The following is a 25,885-nucleotide window of genomic DNA, read 5'->3' as shown; positions in this document are numbered from 1 at the left end:
ACCTCTTTCCCCCTTTCCCCTCCTGGGCGTGGTGAAGGTGAAAAGTGGCGTGTGAGGAACGGTTGAAACGACTCTGGATAATTTCCAGGCACTCCTGCAAGCCACAGACTCCTGTACTCCCCCAGTTCCCCGAGACCAGTTTGCTTTGGGCTATGCTTCTTCCCCCCGTTATTGACAACTCGGGTTTATTTGCTTGTAGCCAGTCATGTGCCCACTCCAGCTCACTCCTCCCGAGCTAATTCAACTGCCGTTTTCTTCCTGCGGTGTGGTGTTCTCTCTTCCCTTTTTTTCCCCCTTCCCCTCCTAGTCTCCATCAAAGGTGGCTCTGTTTTTGAAATATGAAGCTTTTTCCTCTCCAAAAACCTTGGTTACTTAAGGCGGGAATCAATGGACCTATGTGCTCTCTCTCTAGTTATAAATAAATGTCTGTTTGCTCAGAAGGAGTGTTCCCTCTATGTCCCACCATCTTCTTCATACTTATTTTAGGGGTGTGTGTGTCTGTGTGTCTATGTGTGTGTGTGTCCATCTGGATCTAATATTGGACCGTAGATGCATAACCCCAACCCCACCCATGCAGTTTTCTCCCCCCATCCCCCAACCCGCATTCTTCACCCTATAAATAAATTCAGGTTGTCTGTGTTGTCATCCGAGGCAATACAATTGGTGTTATTTGTTTAAGGAAGATTTAAAACAAATACCACCCCTGAACCCAATAAAACTGGGAAGAAAGACTGCATCTAGCAGTTTGGTTTAGATGTTCCTCTCAACTCTGAAGCTTTCATCTTTTTTTTTTTTTTTTTTTTTTTTTTTTTACAGCTGTCTGCTTTCTACTTTTCCAAGCCCAATCTATTTCTAATTTGTTTGTTGTTCTGTGGTGCGTTTTTGTCGGGGGAGGGGAAGGGGAGGATATCCCACCCATTCTTGGACTTTCTTCTAAGAGGGCTGGCTCAAAAGCAGCAGGTCCCATGTAGCCTGTCCCAGGAAGCCTGACACACACTTCACTGCTTCCGAAATCATTTCACTGGAGACCCTCCCCTCCCTTCAATATCTTAGCTTTGCTTTAAATTTGGTGGGGTGAGAGCAGGAGGTGTGGTGTGGGTGGGGGCTAGTGGGTGTGTGGCTGCTGCTGCCTTTTTTGAAGTAAAGGGCAGGGGACTGCTCTGAACAGAGAAGAACCTCATCTAAGACAAGCGCTGTGCTTTCCCCCTCCCATCCCCCGCCTTCCCTGAAGTTTGCATGGAGTGCACGTTGGGCTATAATTAAGGGATCTTGGAGGCGTACTTTGCTTATGACGCGTTGCTTTTCTTTTGCCTTCGCTGAAAAAGTGGCTCCTTCTTCCCTGGATCAGGACCTCTGCCATTCAGAGGCACAAAGAGACATTCTGGACACACACACACACACACACACACATACACACACACCGTCTTAAGGTGAGCAAGAAGAACTCTGCCTTCACTTTATCTCCCGTTTTCAACTTCAGCAGAACTTGAGAGCACCTCAACTTCTGGAGCTCAGGACAAGGTAAAAGTTTTAGAATTGATGGTTTTCTTTCCCTCTTGTAAGATAGTCTTCATGGATTGCCTTCAAGAATTCAGAACATATACTGCAACTACCTTGATTTTTTTTTTTCTTTAAATATACACACACTTTCTTCTTTTTAATTTACCTAATGTGGGGATGACAACTGAATATGACATCCTTGTGTTTATATCTGAATTATGCAAGTTTTAAGGATTCTATATTAACAGATAAAATATCTTATTGCAGTGCACAGGTTCAGTCTGCAATGTGAAAATTATATACTTTATTCTGCTGGCTTTCTCCTGGGTACTATAAATCTCCTAGATTCATGACTTCTAAGAGATGACTTTTCCAACTCTATTCCAACAGGAATTTACAGCACCTGGGATGAGAAAAGGCATAGTGCAGACTGAAGGAAAAGCTGAAAAATGGAAGTGAGAATGACCACTCCAGATTAATGAGTTTTGTTTTAGGAAAAAGGGGGTCTTCTATAATGAAAGTTGTTACAGTTATCAGTCTTTGATAGAAGGCATCTTTCTTTGGCTCAGGTGCCTAGTGCTAATTAGAAAGGTAAGACACTGAAATCTGGACAATTATGAAATATAAAATAAAGGCAGATAATGGGTAGATACACCTTTCCATTGACTTCTTGAAAATACTTCTATTTAAACCATAAGCTTGAAGCAATTCTAAGAATTTATGAAGTAACTTTAGCTACCAAGGCAAAAAAAAGCTATGAACCATTTGGGATTTGGATGCAACGCAATTCTTAGGTTGAATATAGTTGCTATGTTCAGAATAAAATGTATTTTCATTTATCCCTGGAAAAATACATAAAGTGACCAACGCATTTGGGAATTTTCAGGGTGGAAAGTGTGCCTGTACATGTTCCAGTGTGATGTCATAAAATCAAACAGACTGGTTTCTTGGAAGCTAACGGTTTTCAAGAAAGGAAACCTGTGAATTCAGTCCTCACTATAATACAGTATTTATTCACTACAAATGGAGTTTCTGGTAACCATTTCCATTTGATGAGTCCAGTTTACTCAATTAGCATTAATTTGAAACAGTTGCAGTAAATACTTTTTAAAGTTTTTAATTGTGCTCTTTTAAATATATAATACATTATCTGTGAATAATCCATTATGCGACTTTTCCTAATCTGTATAACTACTTCTTGCCATTGGCTCAGTCTTTAACTTTTTCATCTTTTTTCTAACTTTACTGTAGACTCAGTGTTCAAATTAAATTAACAACTCAAGTCTATCTTTACAAACCAACCTGTCTTCCAAGTTATAATAAAATTGATATATGAAGAAAAGCTTTTTCTTTCCTTTCAATGAAATAAGAAACAGAAAGCTAAGAGTGTACATATAGGAAATAGTAACTCTTTTAAAATTTTAAATTCCAGGGTACTTTATCATAGAAATTCAATTTTCATAATTTTAATATTTTTAGTTAAGAAGTAGAGTTGAACAAAAATTCAACTGAACTTTATTAATGTCAAAATTGTTTTAAAAGATGTAGGAGAGATGTCAAGATTCAGAAAAATATTACTTTAAAAAAAAACCTGATTCTCTAAAAATGTGTCTAGAGTCCCATTTTCCTAATAAGGACACCTAATGGCTGAAAATTTTCTACTGAGAAACAAGAAGAAAGTTACAGCATGTTCTTATGAAGTGAACCATTTATTTGCAGCAAACCCCTGTCTCTCAGACAACTGAATGACAGTCTAATTCAAAAGTATTGGAGAGGCTTGCACAGAGAAGAATCATTTCATTATATCCCTAGTGGTTTCATTTCCTTTCCTTTCCCTTGGGAGCAAGCAACACATCCAATATAAATATATTCTGAATATATAGCAAGACACTTTGTGGGCAATAGTTCTTCTAAGTACAGTTTGGAAAATGTAGTGCTGCCTTTTAGTCCATTGGGTGTGGCAGGTTTGCTACTTCCTGACAAACTGAAAATTTTAGAATCCTGATGTCTACCTGCATATAAATTTTCAAAATAATAATTAGCAATCACATGTAGAAATTCTTTTTCTTTTGAAAATTTAGCTTCTTGAACTTGCATTTTTGTTCAAGTAGTTTTTACTTCATGCTCTGCATCTTTAAATTGCTCAAATAGTCAACCAATTAAAATTCCAACAAAATGAAAAGTGAACTTGAAAAATCCTTTTCAGATTACAACCTTCTTCTCTTACTTTTAATGAATTTTTAGACATTCTGGCTCCTCCATTAGCAACCATAGTACTTAGTCTGGTGCTTAAAAAAAAAAAAAAAAAAAAAAGCCTATAATTTAGAAGTAACAAAATGTTCTCTGGGGTTAAAAAGAAAAAGGGGGAGGGGGACTAAATGTACTTAGGATTTCAATCAATAGTGTTTAAGGAGGATTAGAAGAAACAGCTGGTTAAACAAATATTAGGTGTAGAGTGGATGCAATGGCATAAATTAATAATGCAGTCCTTTATTTACTCTATGAATGGGAGGTTTTGTGAAGGTTATATGAGTTGAGATGGTCATTATGTGCCATCTAGTGGATGACTCAAGGAAATTTTTTACTGTCTATTTCCAATGAGGATCAATCAGTAACAAATCTGCCTATTAAATACAACTGGTGAATTTAAGCAGTTTTAGCAGAATGAAAGCATAAGGTGGCAATTTCTTTTCTTCTTATTAACTGCCCACTTGTAACATTAAAATCAGTCCAGCTCTTGTAGTAGGCAGCTTGACACCAATAGATCTGTTTCCATGAGAATACTGAATCATTCAGGCAAATATAGACAGCTCACACTTCATACAAAATTTATTTTTAGCAACTATGTATAGTTCCTGTTAGTAGGTGGAAGCATGGGGAGACTTTTGCCATTATGAATCATTTCTGAAATTGAATAAATGTCTGCAAAGTCCATTGTTGACATATTTGAGTGGCTAATGTATGATCATAGTCCTCAAGAGGATTATAATCACATACTAATACAGAAACTACTAGTAAGTCAGAAAGACATATACATTATTTATAGAAATATTTCATTTATTGGAAAAATTCTGGTTAAAAGGTTATTGGTTTTTTTACAGTAGATGCATGGGGGATTATTTCACAAAAATATTTTCATTTGTTTAAAGTTTAAGAGACCGGCTAAGACTACTAGCATATTGAATACCTTCCTTATATTCTCACTTCTTAGATATGGATTCAGAGCAGCATTCATGCTTCTTCTTAATTAATATTGGAGTGGAAATCCTAGACATGATCAATTATATGCAAAACAACCATTTAAAAGAGGCATTAGGATATCATAGAAGAGTAATCCATCTGAAGACTGCAGTGGTTGTTTTGAAAACTTTTCTCCAGAGGTATATGAATTATAACTCTAATAGGCTCTTAGTATGATATATGAGGTAATGGCTACAGTGTTCAAGCTGTAGCAATGGGAAACTTTGCCTTTGCATTAATCAAAAAAAGTTCTGAAATTCAAATTGTGCAAGGTAAAATATCTCAGCAGAAAAAAAAATGATTAATTTGTTATATGTTGTGCTCTAGAGGTATAATCAGCAAATGTGGTTTTGCCTGTAAACCTGCAATAGAAATTTCCATCCAAGAAAACTCTAATTCTGTATATAGCAAGGAATCACACTAGGAAGATAAAAGAACTACCTTGTAGTAAGTACTGTGTTTCACTAATACTCAAAAAAGTAATCGCCAATGTTGATTAAATGTAATGACTGTAATTGACATTACCCATAAACTGAAGACAGGACTTAATATCTTAATATTTACTTTGAAGAGTTCTATATCCACCAGAAACATATCATTATGTAAACAAATATGATTCAATCATATTTATAAGTTAGGGCAAAAGATTCACTGCCAACCAGCAAAAGACAACTTAAATTTTAAATGAAGTTTAAAATAGAGATTCACTTGAATAAAATAATCATTAGCATGGCATCCATAAGACATTTATTAGCTGTTTCAAACCAAAAGCTTAAATCTAAGAGAAGCAAAATGAAGAAAGGAAAACATTGCGAACTGCCATAAATTTATGGAGGAAAAGTGCCAAAATTCCAGAGCAGGCTTATGTTATTGGACTCTATCAGGCATAACATCAGAATATAGCCCTCTTGTGGAGACCCTGAAGCATGTGAGTGAATGGAGAGGTACTCATTCTTAGTATGCTAACTGTCTCTCCCAGGATCTTGGAAAGAAGATGGTATTGGTGAAGTATTCTAGAAAATTCGGTGAGTCTGCAGTTACAGTGCTTAAATTGCTAACCTATTTCTAGAAGTTTTACTCTTTTTTTATAAATTATACAATTTTGCTTACCTGAGAAATGTTTTTTTTAATCCAAAAGCCAAATTATCACCCTCAAGTAAAGGATGACTGACATCCCAATAATGAGCCTAAGGCACAAGAGGCATCACAGGCCACTAAAGTGTCTTCTGACATATTTTTTAAAAGATTAATTTGTATTCTTCAAAGATTGATTGTTATGTATTTTTGTTGCATTCTAATTCTTTGAAAGTCATTAATCTGTATAAGGAAGGGGAAAGGGGTCAAGCATTTATTAAGTTGTTCACTTATATTTGACTCTTTATAACCTCATTAGGGAAGATACTGGAGTGGTTTGCCATTTCTTTTCCAGTTTATTTTGCAGATGAGGGAAATGAGACAAACAAGGTGAAAAGACTTGCCTGGCTAGTAAGTGTTTGAGGCTATACTTAAACTCAGGAAGAGTCTTTTTTGATCCCAGGTCTGTTGCTCTATCTCCTGTGCCAGCTAACTGCTCACTATGCTTTACAATACTTTTACAACACAATACTTTACAAATATCATCTCATTTGACCCTCACAACAATCCTAAGAGACAGGGACTGTTAATATCCCCATTTTAAATTAAGAAAAAGGAGGTGGGAAGGGATCAAGCATTTATTAAGGGTCAGATACTGTGTTAAATTGTTTAGTAGTATCTGACTCTTCATGACCCCATTGGCAAAGATACCAAAGTGCTTTGCCATTTCTCTCTCCAATTTATTTTACAGATGAGGAAATTGAGGTAAACAGGATTAAATGACTTGCCTGGGACCACATAGCTAGTAATTGTTTGAGGTCAAATTTGAACTGATGACTTCCTAAGGCCAGGCTCTACATTTGATCCATTAGGCCATCTAGCGGTCTAACTGAGATATAACATATATGGCAGGTAAATCGCATTGTATTTCTATCATATATATATTTCCAATTCACAGATACATTTAATTTGTCCTGGAATTAATTTCCAGTGTGACTTTTGGGAAAGTTATATTCCAAATTAATTATTCTTTAATATACAGGGCCTTTCACAGGATCAGAAGTTTCAAATAGGGAGGGTCTTCAGAGATAGTACTTCCCAACTTCTTTATTTTTTTTACACATGAAGAAATTGTATTTCAGTGATTTAACTAAGGGCAGTTAGATGGCACAGTGGATAGAGTACAGGATCTAGAGTCAGGAAGATGGTCAAATTTGAACCAATTGTGAAAGTCTGGGCAAGTAATTGAATCCAATTTGCCTCAGTTTCTTCATCTGTAAAATTAGTTGGAGAAGGAAATCTCAAGATACTTCAGTATCTTTGCCAAGAAAACCCCATGTAGGGTCACAAAGAGTCAGATGTAACTGGAAGGACTGAATAATGATAACAAAAATTTTAGCTAAATTTGCTAGATAGCCAGTTAACAAACTATTCAGATCTCCTGACTCCCATTCTAATGTTCTTACCACTATACTCCACCTGAATGACATTTTTAATGCAATGAGACTCTAGTCAAACATCTTCAGTGTGATAAATTTATTAAATGCTGAAGCAGTCCACTTTAGGTTAGCTCTAATTGTTAAGAAGCCTGCCAAAAATTGTCTTGTTAAAACTTTAATCATTTGGCTCTTCTTTCTGGAGCCCAGAAGGTTAAATGTGTAAACCTTTCATGTGACATCCCTTCGAATATTTGAAGACAGCTATCATACCTTTCCTCCCAATTAGTCCTTTCAATAGATTCCAATATGGCAGTACTTCAAATCCTATCAAAATCCTGGTCACCTCATCTGGATATACTCCAGCTCCTCAATATCTACCTTTAAATACATTGTTTTATCTGGAGAAAATGCACTAGCTTCTTCAAAAGATGCAGGCTACAGGTGTGGAATATTGCATTCGCCATCAGTAAGTTGAGGTATTCATTAGCTTTACTATACTGTTTTTTCCCCTTCTTCCTGTCTGATTTCCTTCTTTTATTTCTTTCTTTCCTTCCTTCTTTTTTTTCTTCCTTCCTTCCTTCTCTCCCGCCCATTCCTTGTTACAAGAAGTGGCTCACTGATTAAGAAAAAATATAGATATGTTCATTAATTTAAATGCTACAAAAAGATATTATACAAATAAATAGTTAAAAGAAAAAACAAATAAAATATGAATGCAATACTTCAGAAATAATCTGACTAAAGCAGAATATAGTATCAGCCTGCTATCACCTTCTTCATACTTTTTATGATTCTAGCAATACATCTTAAGATCCCATTTTGTCATCTATTAAAAGATTCAGGCTGAGGATACATTTATATATTGGAGAACCAGAGAAAATTTTTCCATTCATGATGAAATCACATCACATCTGGTCCCTGACTGGATTCCCTTCACTCTACTTTCTTTTTTGTATGAGCACAGATGAGATCCTGTATCTCACTATTGAATTCCAAACTTTAGTCTTGTTTGTACCAAATCATTTACGTAAAGACCCTATGGTCGTTCCCATGTCACCTTGCAACACGGTGATCATGTTGTCTTCTCAGGAAAACTATCTTAGCTTCGTGCTCCACGATTTTGACTACTTTTATCTTTTTTGCATTCTTTTGTACCTCAACAAGCATCTGGATAAATTATTCAAGATTCCTCAGGTGTGGCTGGATGATACATTTCTCAGAAATATAATAGAAATAGGGCAGAAGTCTAGGGCATTCTAATATAAGTGGGATTGGACCACAACAAATATTGATGGGTCCAATTCAGGATACTTATTTATCAGTTGTTCTATCTTGGCCAAGTTTATCAGTTCCCTGTGAGATTTTCATCATTTGTGAAATGGAAAGAAAAACATAATACCTAGCTGACCAGCTTGTTGTGGGGATCAAATAAGATGAATAAATTTAATTCAACCAGAATTCTAAGCAATTATTATGTGAAGAACATTAGAAGAGATACAAAGATACTTATTTATTAATTATTATAATATTAAAACCTACTATTAGATCTAGTAAAGCTGGGTATTCTCTCAGATGCCTTCTTCATTGGAGGTGCTCTACTCTGAAGTCAGACATAAAGTATATGTCCTGAGGAAGTTTGGCTTCTAATGAAAAGGGCTAGACTTCCTGTTCTCCCATTCTTTGATACATTATAAATAGGTACCCACTCTGACTTCTATTTAAAGCTTAAGTTTTGTCTCATGTGTAGAGTCTCCTTAATGAGGGAAATGGGATGGTACTTAAAGTATAAGATGGATCAGGTATGTCAGAGGTTTTTTTCCTATACACAGAAGAAATGCTAAACATAAACTACAAGAGCACATTGATAGAAAGTCTTAAAATAAGATTTAGCATAATTTCATATGTGCCAAATGTTATACTCTCCCAGAAAATGGAGAATTTTCATCATATATTTCTCATCAGAACATAAAGCAATTTGCCAGATTATTAAATAAGCACTGTTACCTTTCATTTGAGCTCTGCATTGTCTAAGACTTATTGAGTCCTGTTTTTCAATTGCCACATATAGGTGTAGCATAAGCCCAATGAAGGGAAAAGATGACGATCCCTACTTGAAATCCTTAAAAGGAAGCCAGTGAAAGAGAGATACACAGGAGAATCCAGGAGAGAGAGCCAGAAATAGAGTTGCTTCTTTTTAAAGGTCCATTGAGTCATTGGTTCTTCCTACTTTAGGGGACAATAAATGGTTGCTTCACCATCTCTAACAGGATTCTCCATTCAGCGCTGAGTCACACATAGTCAGATGCACTATCATCCCCACTGTATCCAAATTGGAAACACAAGGATACAAAATTAAATGTATCCAACACATGAAAGATTTATAAACAGAGTTAGCTAATGGAATGACAAATCATTTCCAGTAGGTGGCAGGGGTAGGGATCAGATCATGGAAGCTTCCCTGGTGGGAAAAATACATATATTAAATCCAGAAGGATCAATAGGAAAGCAATCCACTCCTGGGAACAAAAGCACTAAATGAGGAAAAAGGGGAATATGTTTAGGGTATAATGGGTAGCATAGAATATATAATGGGAGGTGATATAAAGAAAATAAAAGAGAATTTTAGACCAAAAGGGATTATACAATTTATTATTACTACTGTGTGATCATTTTTATATCTGTATGATAATGATTAAACCATAAAGGTTCCAAGGAAAACTGTTGACACTGATACTTACTGTGGATATTGGTGACTTAACAAGGATCAGAAAAACTGTAAAAATTTTCTTTGGTCACATACAAGAAATACTAATTAGGAACATTTATGCAAACTACTTCCTTTCCATGCCTCATTGCCATTCAGCACAATAACGATCATGTAGCCAGTTAAATGTATCACATTAACTTGTGTAAGTTTTACTTGATTACAACACTTAACTCTATTTGTGGGTGCTTAGCCTTTACAGTTTACTGCTCATGTAACCGAATCATCTTCTCACAGCTTAAATCAATTAGAGATTTAAGTTAATAATGACCAGATGAAACTACTTAACAAATACTTGTTGCATGAATCAATGAATTAGTAGATAAATCAATAAGCAGAATAGATAGATATACAGATAGTTTGAGAGATACATGCATGGATGCCATATATGTACATTTATACATACACACACACACACACACACATACATATTTACAGAGAGAGAAAGGATAGATAGATTATTTCCCTTCTCAGAACCAGGCGTGAGAAGCAAAACCTTTAAAGTTATAAAGCAAAACCTTTAAAGTTATATATATATATATGTATGTATATTTGTATATATGTATATGTATATATATATGTATATGTATATATACATATATATATATCCTTTGGGGTTCACCTAATCCTAATTCCTTATCAGTCCTCTCCTACTTGCCTATCAGAATTTACTCTTTTTCTGACCACTCCATAATTTCTTAAAAAGAGAAGTACAATCCCATAGCTTTTTTTCTTATTACTTATTTGTATTCAATCTCCCTATTACAGCATATCTGATCTCATCCTGTTAGCTACCATTGTTTATCCTTGTTTTAAAAATAAGATCAGAGTGGGAAAAAAAAAAAACGGTTAACACATCATATTGTCAACGATGCTTCTCCCTCTTTTGGTACAGAATTCTGGGTCTTCTGTGTGTCTTCAATTATCATCAACACAGGTTCTTTATTTTTAAGAGAAAGGCAAAGATCAGATATGCTGATTGTCCTTCTGTGGTTGTATACTTTACTTCCACTTAGAAGGAGATTTATTGTTAGCACACTAATATCTAGCTAATCAGGCATTTGGATGGTCAAAGGGCTTAAGCATTTACTCAGTTCAAAGAATGCTCAATATGGAAGGTACTTCTTTATTTTATAGATAAGGAATCTATCTTTCTATTTATCTATGTGTGTATACATTTATGTTTGTTTATTACTACAATAGCAGTGGTTAGAATATGACATAAAACTCAGCTAGACTGTTCTACAATTCAGAGTGAGTCTCAAAAGCCTTTAATTTTCAAAAAAGTCAAATTTTACTCAGCAAACACACCTCGTGAGCTATTTCCTAAACTACATAATATGTTGCTTCAAGCTACTTTTCTAGTAAAATGTGTTACAACTAATAGGATTCTGATTTTTCATTTTAATTTTTAAAAAGAAAATTCAAAAAATAAGAAGAATCACTCTTCTCAAGAAATAATATAGGAAATTAATTTTTGGGGGGTTGCTTTTGTACTTGTGTGGCTATTGTGTAGCAAAAAGATAGCAGACCTTAGAGCCAGTCATAAGTCTAGTCTTTCTCTCCTATCCCCTTCAATTCCAATACATTATGAGGAAAATATAACCATCTTTTTTACATGCCAGGAATAATTTCTAGAGTTTAGAACAATCTTCATACTCTGAACCAATGATTCTGCATGGAAATGTTTCCAGAGTTCAAGCCAGGATGCCAAAAACACATCCTTGTCAGGAGCAGAAAAATAGGAGAACCAGCCTAATTCCAAGCCATTGTTGGTGACTCTAATGATTTGGTCAGGGGTTCCAGTGCAGGGACTAGAGAGTTATGGATGGTGGAATGTTCCAGTATTGTTGTTCATATTTAAAAGATTCATGGTATTATATGGGTCGGATATAATAGAAAATGTTTTTTTATACTCATTTCTTTCTTTGATCTATTTTGCTTCAGACTGCTTCAAGATTTCTTCCTATTTCATCTCGCTAATTTTTACCTTACCCTGTTCTTTAGATTCAGGCCTTTGTATCTCTAACTTACATCAGCATATCTTTCTTATAATTAAGTTTGAAAAAAACCAAATACATAGAAAGTCCAATGTTATGTAGTAAGTTTGAAAAAAAAAAAACAAATAGATAGGAAGTCCATTGTTATGTAGTAATGGACTTATCATGGAATGGGTTATGCCAAAATATGACAATCAATAGAAGATGTCCCTTTCCTCCATTCCTTCATCCCTTCTTTATTATCTTCCCCATAATTTCTGTGAAGTAAAGGATTCAACTAAATAGATGGAGAGAGACAGAGAGAGACAAAGATAGAACAGAGACAGAGAATAAGACCTAGCAAATTTCAGTTAGCAATGGTAAGAGTAAATTTGTATAAAATAAATCCTAAAATTAATTCTTATTCATTTAAGATTCCATCAGTGGGAAATAAGGGTAGGAGCTGTAGTAGTGTAAGCTCTGATGACTGTGCATTTTAAAATGTGTGTATGTGTATATATACAGATTTGTATTAAAAATCAAATGAAAAACTGTCTAGCTCAGCCATTTTTACAGATAGAAAATATCCATACCTATATTGCCACATAGTCTGTTCACTCTAAGAGATAGGGAGAATGCCATTAAGCTTTATAAAAATCTATCAAGCAAAAATGAATCCCAGTTAAAATATTTTAAAATATCTTTTACATTATTAAAAAAAAAATGAAGTTATGCCTCAGTGGCAATATGGAAATAAAAGCACTTTATATAAAAAGCCATTAGATAACAGAATATCATATTCAAAGTGTGCTAACTAAATTTATATTTTAAGTACAGAGTATATATAAAAAAAAAATACTGCTACCCCTACCCCACAATCATATAGTGCTGCTATGCTGCCACCTAGTGGCGTCTAATGATATTGGACAATTAAATTCATTAATCATTTTATACCTAAAACACAGAATCCCAAATGACTTTGTCTGAACATTAAATAGCTTATAAATTCATGTTTTATATATTTCATTAAATGTTCTATAAATTGTTATTAATGGTGAGAAAGCACTGCCCATATATTTTTTTAAAACACAGACTTCTCTTAAAATGTACAATGCAAACATGCCAGAAGAAGATGCATATTTCATTTTCAGCAAGTGTCAATGCATCCCTTATTATATACTGCATTGAATTTATTAACAATTACTCAATATTGAACTAAATGATACTTCTCGGTGAACTCGGGCTGTGCTAACTTACAGAAATAGTTTAACAATTTGATTAAACAGAAGTTACTAGCCAACCAGCTACATAGTTAGGCAAGCATTTAGTTACCAATCATGACTGTCAAAATAGTTCAAGAAAGTCATGAAATTACATTGATTTCACAGCTGAGACATCCCTGCTACTCAGCACCACAATCCCACAGCTGCTAATTGCCAATATCCTATACTTTTGAGATATTAAAGAGAATAGAGCATAGGGAAAGGTTAAGAATAATAATGATAGATAACATTTATATTGTCCTTGTTATGTGCCAAGCACTATGCTAAAGACTTTATAATTATCACATCATTTGATCCTCACAAGAATATTCAGTGATAGGTAATATCCCCATTTTACAGACAAAGAAACTGTGGCAGCCATGAATTCATCTAGTGCCACATAGCTAGTAGATGTCTGAGACCAGATTTGAATTCAGGAAGGTAAATCCTCCTCACTTCATGTTTGTGCTTTATATACTGCATTACCTAGCTGTCCTTTCTTTGCAAAGTTAACTAAGAGAGATGCAGAAAAGGTGTTCTAAGAAAATTTGAGAAGAGGGAGATAACTCTTAACTGCACCATCGAGGGGAAAGTAGCATTTTTATAAGTGCTTATAAAAAATAAAAATAAAAATTTTAATTTATTAATTTTAGAATATTTTTCATTTTTAAATTAAAAATTAAAATAAATAAAATTTAATTTAATTTGTTATTATTAATTAATAATAAAAATTTTTTAAAAATTAAAATATGTGAATGCATGTTCTGATTATGAAGGATGACTGTACAGAAGCACAGTGACAGGAGAGAACAAAAAGGGAATGCAGAAGTCAGTAGTACATTTTGATTAGAACATAGTACTAAGAGTAGTAGTGTAAAATGAAGGTGAAAAGGATAGGTTTTTACAAGTTATGTAAGATCGTTTAATTTTTTAGTATTAGTAATAGGGAACCAGGTAAGGTTTTTGAGCAGGGAGTAATATGACAAGATCCATCTATTAAATATCTCTAAAATCGTTGATGGTGTCCTTATCAAAGAAAGTTAACAAAAAAGCAGATCAATCTACATAGCCAAATTAAATAAAAATGAGTGTGATTATTCTGGTAATTAATGTTCTTCCCTCCATACAAATGACTTTTGTGATTTAGAATTATAGAATCATAGAGTTGAAATAGAGTCCATCCTCCAGTTCAATGTAGAACCTTCTTGAAAGCATTTCTTTATTCATTAATTCCCTCATTCAGCAATCATTCAGTCCATTCTATGTGATAGACAGTATGCTAGGCACCGTAGTAGGCACTGTAGGAGATGAACAAAAAATAGTTTCTGCCCTCAAAGAACTAGTAGAAAACAAAAATTATAATACATTTTAAGAAATGCTGTTGTAAGTAAGAAATGCTACAAGAATTCAAAATTACTTAATTTTAATTGGGGAGAGTTGTAGTGGTTCAAAAAGGAGATGGCACTTGAGCTGGACTTTGCAGAACAGATAGGATTTTGACATATAGAGATGGATGAATAAGAGGATTCTTTAAGCTGTCATTCTCAGAAGCCCTACGGACACATAAAGAGTAATTATGCATTTTAAGCAATTTGTCCATCTTTGGGATCATTTTTCTGGATTGCTTCATCATAAGGAAGGAAAATAATTATTGCTATTTGATATGTCTGACCAAAGTCTTCTTGCCATGAGCAAAAGTAACTTATGTTTGTAGAGAGAGACTGATAGAGAGGTCTCAGCTACAATTATTGGGTACAGGTGTATTAAAAGGAAAATTCTTTGGCTTGAATCACTGAGAAAGCAGCCTGGGGGAGCATATATCACTGATAGAGTTGGTAAAAAGTATTCACAGGCTCAAATAGCAGTTTCAGAATTTGCATGCTGAGCAATGAGATTACAAAAATAATAGCCTAATCCAGTCATTGATTACAGATTCTTCCCTTCCAATCTTTTTTTCTGAATCTTTTTCTGTCCCCTGAACCTTCTGCCTATCTTTAAAGATGGCCATTGGGAACTAGTATTTGGAATTACTGTGGCAAATGGCTTTTACAATATGAAAGTTAAGAGGCACTAATCTGGAGAGTTTTTAACAATTCATAATAAGATTCCTAATTGTTTGGAGACACTTTTATTATAATCCAGATGGAGCCTCAGTCATATAGAGAGTGAGCCAAAGGAAAGAGTATTGACTATTAAAATCAAAGAACTTGGGTACAAATCCTACTTCTGAAAGTTCCTCCTGATTCTCAGTCCCCTCATCTATAAAATTAAGGAGTTTGACTAAATTGCTTCTGAGGTCTCTTCTACCACTATTATCTTCTGAAGGAAGGAGTTCCACTAATTACCTGCATGAGTTCTGCCAACTGAAAGCCATCATGCATGAGAAGACATAAACAAAAACACTTTGAAAGGGATAAACTTGAAGGATCATTTAGAAAAATCATTTTTTGCTCTTCATTATTTCATGCAAGTCCTTTGATGGGTTTTTGTTTTTTTTAAAATCATTGAGCTCATCATTTCTTATACAGTAAGAGCATATTGTTTAAGAATAATTTTGAATGAATAAATTATTTTGAATATTATAAATAGCCAAATTAATCATAAAGAATAAATATGTGATCTATATCTAGAGAGAGAACTGATAGTGTATATAAAATAATTTTATATGTATATATCTATTTGGGTCTAATGTTAGCCATCTCTAGAGCAAGGCGAGGTGGGAGGGAAGACAGGATTTAAGGGGGAAAAAATAAATCTTTTTTTGTTGTATATTTTGAAAGGAATATCAAGTTGCACAAAGTAGATTTGTGCTTTCATGATAAAAAATCCTTTTTTTTTTTACTATGTCATGGAAATACTTTATTCCATAAATTAAAAATAATTTTTTTAAGGGAAAAAAAGAAAAATCACTCTGTGGTCAGCCCAATCAATATAAATATACAACTGATAGATCTCAAACCTGTAAGTTAGAGAGATGTCTACTCCAAGCATGTGAAGACTTTCCCTGGAAGAATGAGTAGCAAAGAACAACTTGTTCCAACATGAAAGTGGCTGAAGCAGGCATTTTGAGTATTTAAAGCTTGGTCAGATATTGAAAATGTCATAGCATGCCTATCACTTAGTCATCCTGACTTTTGTCCTGCCACTGGACTTTGATGATTCTGGAAGACAGAGTGAAGCTAATGAAGTTTGTGCAACTCTGCTTTATTTATATCCAATCCATGTGTAATGACATCAATCTCAATGTCACTGATCTTCAAAACAAAGGACAAACAACATGCTTTCCAAAGATGCATTTGAATTTCTTACAACTACATTAGCCTATAGACTCATTTTTTTTTGAGAAAAATGCTTGGGTTTTCTTGATACAAAAATATTCTTTCAGGTGTCCAGTATCTTCCACATCATAGTATTTTTGAGTCCAAGTATAAGAATTGAAATTATTCCCTGTTTATCTTATTAATACATCCCATAATTTCAAACTGAAAAGATAATTGTCATAATGCTATCTGTCATTATGAAAACACCTCCTTATTCCTGAATTCTCATTGAATTTTAGTTTGTGCCCAATGTCACATTTCATCCATGTAGCTCTACAATCTCTCAGTTTGATGATATTAACAGAATGTTCAAGGGGAGCGTCTGATAATAATGCTCTTGTGATAAAATAGAGGTCTTTTTCTTTGTCTCAGGGACATAAGAAATAAATGCCAAAGCAAAGTTAAAACTCTTTTGTGAACGGCAGAGACAAGGTTCATTGATCATCTTTTATGGGAACTTCATTTCATTATAAAGCAATACTATTTCAAATTAATCTTCAGAGAGCACAATGAGGGAAGCCTTAGGTCTTCATTAAGTACTTGACTTCTTGTTAAACTCTTCAATGGCATCTAAAGGTAAAGACTTTTTTTTTTTTATGGATGACAATTTGGTGTAACAACTCAGTTGAAGCTTAGTTGTTTTCAAAGAAAATGCACATACTGCCCAAATGTAATATTCTGGGGAGAGAAGGAAGTCAGAATACATTTTGAGGCATTTAAAGGGGAAGAAATTCAGTCTAACTGAACTGGAAAATATCTGGACCTTGACAGTCATTTTGTTTCTTTGCTTATAGGCACCTTTTTCTCTTCTTTTTCCTGATATTATTTATTTTTTCTGATAGACACTAGAGAGTGAAAAGGTGTATTATTTTGTTATTGTTTTTGGTTTTTGATTTGGTTTGATGGTGCTGATGGTAATCAGTACGAATTCTGAAGTGGGATGGATAGTACTCCCTGAGGTGACCCAGACATTTATATTCACTTCATATAACTGAATAGAAGTGAAGGGCCCATATTGCTCAGTTACTGACAGGATCCTGACTTGTCCTGGTATCTTCTTGGACATCTTGGAGAACCTGCCTCTGAGAAATGGGAAAGAGATGAATGTGATAAAGGTTGGATCTGACTTGCCACAAGGAGGAGTTGCAGTACTCTCTTTTTAATGTTGTAGGCAAAGTGAGTGTAGTGTTGTATTCTTAATCAGAATCAAGATATTATACAAGACAGTATTTTTGCCTTATTATTTACTAAGACTATTTTGGAGCAAGGAATAAAGCAAACTTCTTTTTTAATTCCATGGGAAAATAGTTCTTTTAATTAAAAAAATTTTATTTATATAATTTACTGATACTGATAATTATCTTCTGTCTGAACTCCTAAATAAATCACCCTCAGATATTAAAGGAATAGCCAAATACTCACTTAACAGATTTTTGTTTGATTGTTGGATGAATTAATTAATTAATTAATAAACCATCTTCTTTCCTCAGAGCCATTATGATGAATTGACACAATCTAATAAAAATACCCCAACATGTATTTGTTCAAAATATCCCTTCATGACTGTGATCATAGTCTTGGTTTTCTGATTCATGTTGTAGATTAGAAAAGTATAGGGGATGTGGCATTGTGGGGCAATATTCCATAGAGTCCTCCCTGTCTGCTTGGCAATAATGTAGCATTTTGACAATCATGTAACTGAACTGAGAAGGTAACTTTCTATTGATAACAAGACTGAACTTTCTTTATTCAATACTGATGTGCCTCTTTAAAAGTGGTGGCATTTTCAGTGATCCTCAGATCTAGAATACATCCTAGAATTAAAAGGTTTGACTTTTATCTCCAATCCTCAAAATGATATGACTTTCATTTTGGTAAGTGTAACAATATTCCAACCATAGCATCTGTCTGCCTCTTTCCTTCATTCCTTCCTTCTCTGTGTGTCTGACTTTGTCACTTTTTGTCTAGCTCTCTGTCTCTCTGTGTCTCTCTGTCTCTCTCTCTTTCTCTCTTTCTCTCTCATCTCTGTCTCCCTCTTCTCTTTCTTATCTCTCTCTTTCTCTGCCCCCCTCTTTCCTTTTCTCTCTTTACTTGATATGGATCTGGCAAATTAGGTAACATGTTAAATGAGTGAGTCTAATAGAATTTTAGAAGAAATAGTGATTTACACTGAGTTTATCCTATTTGAATGGATGCTTAAATGCTTGAATTCTTGGGTTTAGTAGAAGTATATTTTCAATTTTGTAGAAGTTATTTTTTATAAATTTACGTATTTGTATTGAACCACAATCCCAAAGCTCTGTGATGTTACAAATCCTAAATAGTTACCTCACCTATAATAGGCTGGTGGAGGTTCTATGTGGGGAAAGCCTTTGAAAGTCACAGCCTAGAAAAAGCTGAACTTCAAATTCACTTCTCAGAACACTATAACAACAGTGGGAATTCCCTGATGAAAGATTTCTCAGGACCTTCTATTTTACTGTTCTAAAATCATAGATGATTTGTTAAAAGGGAAAGGAAAGGTAAGAAGTATATCATGTATACCTGACAATGTTTTATGACTAAGTCATAGTATTTTAAAGTTCAAAAGTATTTTAGGCATCATAACATACACTCTTTAACTGAAACAAACATTAATACCCCCTACAAGACTTTCAACAAGCAGTGATAGACCCTTTACTTGGAGGCTTGTAGTGACAACTCACTATTCACAAATACAATCCATTGTAATTTGGTACAACCCCACTTGCCAGGAAATTCTTCCTTAAATTGAGCAAAAAATCTATCTTCAAGTAATTTTTATTCTTTGGTCCAAGTTTTGTCTTCTGGATCAAAGTAGTCATAGCTACTAGAATTAACCTTCAAAATAAAAATCTTCAAATATAGGAACCCTGAAATAACCCATGGATTTAATTGCCAAACAATTATCAGTAATTAAAAAAAAACTCATGAAGAAGAGCAAGATTTCCAAAGTGTAAATTGACTATTTAAAATTTTTAGAAGGGGAAGAAAGAAAAAATTTAAAACTATAACAATGAATTTGAAATAAATTCCTTACAGAATTCTAGAGCCCATCATCAAAAAGGAGGTCTGTGGAACATTAACAAAGAGAAACAATAAGCACTATGACCAAGTTCCTCTTAAGAAAATCCTGTCAAAATATTTTTTCCTATAGATTCATAGATTTAAAGTTCAATGTGACCTTAGAATTCTACTCCCCTCTTTTGGAAGGAATATTGAGATCTATTTCTTTGTTTTACATATATGGAAGCTAAGAATAGAGAAGTTAAATAATATTCCTAAGATCCCATATCTAATAACTATCTCAAGCAGGATTTGTATTCAAATGTTGCTGGCTTCAAATTCCAACTAATTATTCATTACACCATGTTACCCATTTTATTCTTTATGATGATGCGGTTACTCATAGAGGAATGCCATAGACATAACATACCTGGATTTCAGCAAAGAATTTGTCAAAAAAAAATGCCATGGCTACATGAATAAAACATAGAACTTAGGTACAATTAGTAAGAGAGAAATATAGGGAGATAGGATGTTAAAATTTAAAGGAGGAATTTCACTATTCAAAATCACGGAGACAGCATGGTTTGGGGAGGATGCTAAGGTTTATGAAGTGACCATCCCAGTGAGTAATTGAAAGCACATAAAGATGTAGGTTATAGGAGTTAAGAAGGTTATTATATTAGAAAATCCAACTATTTGAGGGGGTATCACTATATAGAGTGTCCCAAAACTCTTAGCACAGATTTATTTTAGCTTTGACAACCTAAAACTATACTAAGATGTTTGGAATTTCGTGTGTGTGTGTGTGTGTGTGTGCGTGTGTGTGTGTGTGTGTATCCTAAAGTATTAAGATAGGGCAGGAGTGGAAATGATAACTGTGATCCAAGTGTTTTATGAGATCCATGAGAAAGTAGAAGATGGGAGGGGGTAAGGAGATGAATTGTATTTAAGAAATTTGACCAGAGTAATATAAAGAGATGAAATGAACCTCAAAGGAGAAAAGATTGTTGGCTATAAGTAGCAGTGAGAAAGAAGCGGCACAGATCCTTTTACTGCTGGGGCATGAGAGGAATAAGCAAAGATTTAATGTCTTACTTGGCAAGTTTCTATCAGTATAAGAAGACTGAAAGAATATAAAATGAACATATCTAGAATAAAGATGAGGTATTGGCAAGAGGATATAATAAAAAGTTAGAGAAAAAGATGACAGGGATTGTAGAGAAGTACAACTGAGGTGGATAGGGTTGAAAAAAAAAACAAGAAGAAATAGTCAAGTAAAATGATTTTCATCTCACCAGATGGAAAGTGAACCATCCTGATAAGAGTTTGCTGGTTGTAGTACTGAAGAACTTTACTATCCAGATTCATATGATGATTTATCACAATCAATCAAGGAATAGTCTATCATTCCAAGCAAATGGAAGTTAGGCTTTTAGGCATCAGCTTGGGGATAACACAAAAGTTCTTTCCAGGCTTCAGGCTCTATAAATAATTAGAGTTTGGATCCTGGAGACCAGATTGAACTCACAATGGAAGCCACCAAGTCCTTAGGCTGATGCCTAAATATGGGATGAAAAGTATCCACACCAAATCATACACATGCAGCAAGCATTGACCCAGTAGTCTGAGTCTCCAGAAATACAGAAACTCTAATACCTTTGGAACTCTAAGGTTTGGTTAGACTCTCTGAGGGATGTGAGCCAACTTTAGTTTAAGCCTTCTACCATTATAAGTACAAAAATCAATTTGGAAAAAAAAAGTTAAAATGCTTGGTGGGAAAAATGGGAGGAAAGATTTAAGAGTGTGTTTTGGGAAAACAATATCAACTCTGTTCTACTCTAGACTTGGAGAATGGTAGAAGTAAGAGAAATTTCAACTTCACATAGCCAACTCTCTCATTTTAGAAATGAGAAAATGGATACGTCCAGAGTTAGTGACATGCTTGGGGTCACAGTAAGATAATAATGAAGTAGGACTTGAATATGAAATCCTGTTCTTATCCCACTATAACAAACTAGTCAATCAATCACTCTCTTTTTATTAAAAAGCTATTATGTGCCAGGCACACTGCTAAATTCTAAGAATACAAAGAAAGGTAAAAAATGTTGCTGTTCAGAATAAACTTAATATAATGGCAACTATGTACAAAATGAAAGCAACTATGTACAAACATGTTTATTTACAAACTAAATTGAGTGTAGACTCAGAAAGAAGCCACTAGCATTAAGGAGATGAGAAAAGGCTTCTTGAGATTTTGGCTGACACTTAAAGGAAGTATGAGCTATATGGATGTTCAGGGAGGACTAGCACCTCTTGCGTGAGGGTTTGTCAAGCCCTTCTCAGAGATATTCATGCATCTTTGGGATCCACCCAATTTGCACCTGTGGTTCCAAGAAGCTGTAGCATACACAAGTCACATTCCAGTAAACTGTCTGCAGACAGGCTAAACCAAATTGAAACCAGTTGGCGTGTTAGGGAGTTATCTTCCCCAAGCATGTGAAGACTTCCCTTCAGGTAGAAAGAACATATAAGAACAAATTGTTCCAGTGCTCACTAAGGAGGCTGAACCAGGCACAATGGAGCTCTTAGAGCTGGTCAGAGATTGAAGATGCCAAGGTCATGCATTTCATTCTGGGCCATCACCAGCCATTCTGACTTTTGTCTTGCCACTGAACTTCAGCTAGTGGAAGTGGGAGTGATGACTTTGCCCAATCCTACCTCATTTAAACCCAATTCATGCACAAGTGGAGACATTACCTATCATCCCCTACTTTAAATCAGTATTATAATGTTACTGTTCTTCAAAAACAAAGGATAAACAACGCCGAAAGAAGCATAAAGGACAGCTAGTGAAAATGTTGGAATCAGGAGAAGGAGGATCTTGTCCTAGGAATAAAAAAGAGACTAGTGTGACTGAATGTTAGATTGTTTGGAAGGGAACAAGATGTAAGACAGATTAAAAGATAAGAAAGGTTCAGGTAATGATGGGCAGAAGTAAGATAAAATCTCAAATATTTTCTTTTCCTCAGCTTCACTTTGGCCCTTAAAAAAACAAACATAAAAAGCTATAGCTCTACCGATAGTATTGTCATTAGAACTCTGTGTTCCCCTTGGATATAAATGATTCTGTACATCTTGCTGTTCAGAGATCTGTGATTTGGTTACAAAGATCAGCTGAGAGCTTTCATGCAACCCTCCATTAGGAGGTTTAAGCAACCATGGTTTAAAAAGCAGTCTCTAAGATAGAGACAAAGAGTCTTTTAAACATATGCTTTTTTGTGCCGTTTTTGTTCTGGGATTGTAAATGTAAAGCCAATGACATTTTGTAGATTAAAATAAACACTATGTATTACATACAACCAAAGATTTACTGAGTGCTGGGAACAGAAATCATGTGTTGCATGCAACCCCTGTTTTTAAGGAAAGTTGACCAATGTAGTCTCCATTAGCTGAAGTTTCTGGGTGGTCTTAGAAAATAACTCTGACAAGAAAGCAAAACACTAATAATACCTTAGATGTAAAGTAATATCCACTTTTTAACTTTGAGGTTAAAAAGGAATGAATGGCAACCTGGCTTTTCCAATTAATATAATAAGTTCATATATTTAACCTTGTAGAAAGAACACGGAAATGTGAAGTTAGAATAATAATATTATTTTGTTTTTATTTATCATCTGACTTTGGTTTTAAAATGACCACAACAACACAGATGGTATCAAAATATAATAGTCTATTTAAAAAATCAAATTGCTACATTGTGGGATAAGATATCCAAATCAAGTCAAATCAATAGACATTTATTAAGCACCTATTATGGGACCACCATTTTTCCCAGTATTGAGGACACAAAGAAAAAAAAACACAATCCCTGATTCTAATCTGTAACTAATATCCCAGTCACTAATACAGGTAGACAATGTGTGAGTTATCAACCAGGAGAAGTAGTAGCAGCATCAGGTTTACTGATATATACTCCTAATAGGCAATTTGGTGATATTTGCCTAGATTTTGACTCCCAGCAAGAGAATCCAGAATATTCCTGTTTATGGCAGGGAATTATGTGAGAGAGAACATGAAAACAATGATATATAAAAAAGATAGATAGAGACAGGATATAGGGAAGATTATCTAAGGAGAATGACATTATACCCATATCCAAAAGTCACTCCTTATGAAATGATTATGTTCACCAGATCTGTTACTCCCAAAATTTGTATCCAGTCCTGGGTTCATATCTACTCCAATATTGCTATTAACTCCCATTTTGTTTTTATTGTTGTTTTGGTTTGCTTCTAAATATTAATGTGTCCTTATCTAGCCAATAATTGGCACAAAGGCAATGTTAGGGTGGTTAAAAAAAAAAAAAGGAAAAAGAACAATTTTCTTGAAATAGAAAAGCAAGGAAAAGAAAAGACTAGTCTCTAAGTACACATTTAACTCCACAAATTAAAGTTTGACAAATCTACCTTCCATATCTGGCCTGATATGGTGCCCATACTAGAAGAGCAAGAAAATGATGGCTTTCTAATTTGTCCCTTTTGGGTAGCCATGAAAGGTGCAGTACATCAGCAGCTGTTGATCTAGTAGGACAAAGCTGCAGGAACTGGCAAGGTAAATTCTAGATCATTCAGCTACAGCAGTCATGAAATCGTTCCAGTGCTGCTTCAGTGCTGCCTCATCAATGTTCAGAATCCATCAGTAGACATGAAGAAGAAATATGAATGTTTATAAAGCCTATGGGGGGGGATCCTTAAACTGACCAGTTGCTTCCTTGACTGGATTTTTCCCTCTGCTTTCTGACTTCCCCAGAGATCCTTTTCAACCCATCCCCATCCCCTTCTCAGATACTCCCTAATGCTTTGTGTGTTTTGTATAGTCACCTGGGACAGGCAGGTCATTACCCCATCCTCAGAAAGTAAATCTTACATATCCCAAAGCATTGTGGGAGCATAATATTATCTAGAGATAGGACCCTTACATAACTGATAATATTTAATGAGTAGAAAAGCTCTGATTGTAGGATTATTATTGTCCTCTGATCATTTATATCCACATTTGTATCCGTTCCCAGATTTTTTTTCCCTAAATTTTTGCTTAGAGCCGTAAGCTAGCGGTTCATTACTATTTTTGCATCATGAAGCCCTTTAGAAGTCTCATTAATCCTATGAATTCCTTCTTAAAAGAAAAAAAATATTTAAACATAAAATAAAATTGTTGTTTAGCCACTGAACCTTCATGATCCTGTTTGGGATTTTCTTGACAAAGATGCTAGAGATCAAAGATACTTTGCCATTTCTTTCTCCAGATCCATTTACAAATGAGAAAACTGAGGCAAACAGTTAAGTAACTTGCCCAGGATTGCACAGCTAGTAAAATAGCTGAAGCCAAATTTGAACTCATGAAGATAAAGTCTTCCTAACTCCAGACTCTAGATATTTCAATCTATCCACTGAACCATGGAGTTGTCCTTCAAATAAAATGCATAGATTTAATAAACTATTTATATTGAAATATAGTTATCAAAATTCACAGACCACAGGCTATGAACTCTTTTCCCAAGCAAAATTATTCCTTTCCAAAGCCTCTCTTTTCTCCTGTAGGTAATTTAGCTAGAGAGGAAAAAAAAATACATGAGAGCAGGAAGGTCTTTGGGTTCCCTTCAAACAACTTTATGTAGACAGTTACTAAGTCTGCTAATTCATAGATCTGGGTGAGGTTATGGGAACTAATATTAGCAGTCTCCTTCACAGTGTCTACAATATAGGAAAAAATGGAAAATCTGTAATTTGATATATTAGAAGTCATTCAAAATGTTCAGTTTCAACCTGACTTTCATTCTCTCACTTTACCATTCCATTCCCTTTCATTCCTGTGAGGAGGAGAGAGAAAAATTAGCCAAAAACCTAGATTTGGGCCATTTGGGGGGAAAAAGTTTGGGCTAATATTCTACCTGATGGACTAGTGGTTGGAACCAGCTAATGATCATGGTTTTACAGCTCTAAATAAAGTAAATAGACTATTCAAATAAAGTAAGGCATTCAAACATCCTAGAACATCTCTGTGTAAATGGCATGAATGGCTGTGTAAATGCAATGCTTTTGTTCAATAATGTACTTCAGCATAGGACTTTTTAGTTTCAACATACCCCTGCTTCTCTGAAGCTTAACCAAAGGTCAGGTAGCTGGAGCCACAATATCATTTTTTTTGCTACTTCCATATACTTGGATGCCAGAAAGAAGAGGAACACTTATTGACCAAAACACCTAATATAATATTATTT

The 25,885-nt window shown here is 34.5% G+C and overlaps 1 protein-coding gene across 1 annotated transcript in view; it reads left to right on the top strand.

The window, feature by feature from the left end:
• Window positions 1-1,414: 1,414 nt before the first annotated feature.
• HAPLN1 (hyaluronan and proteoglycan link protein 1) overlaps window positions 1,415-25,885 on the top strand; it is a 99,572-nt gene continuing 75,101 nt past the window's right edge. The window contains exon 1 of the mRNA XM_051993041.1: window positions 1,415-1,521. The gene's annotated coding sequence lies outside the window, so the exon portion shown is untranslated. The remainder of the gene's footprint in view (window positions 1,522-25,885) is intronic.

Source organism: Antechinus flavipes, chromosome 1 (assembly GCF_016432865.1).
Source record: "Antechinus flavipes isolate AdamAnt ecotype Samford, QLD, Australia chromosome 1, AdamAnt_v2, whole genome shotgun sequence".
NCBI classification, from domain to species: Eukaryota; Metazoa; Chordata; class Mammalia; order Dasyuromorphia; family Dasyuridae; genus Antechinus; species Antechinus flavipes.
Note: the sequence above shows the minus strand (reverse complement) of the source record. Positions and strands in the feature narration are given on the sequence as shown.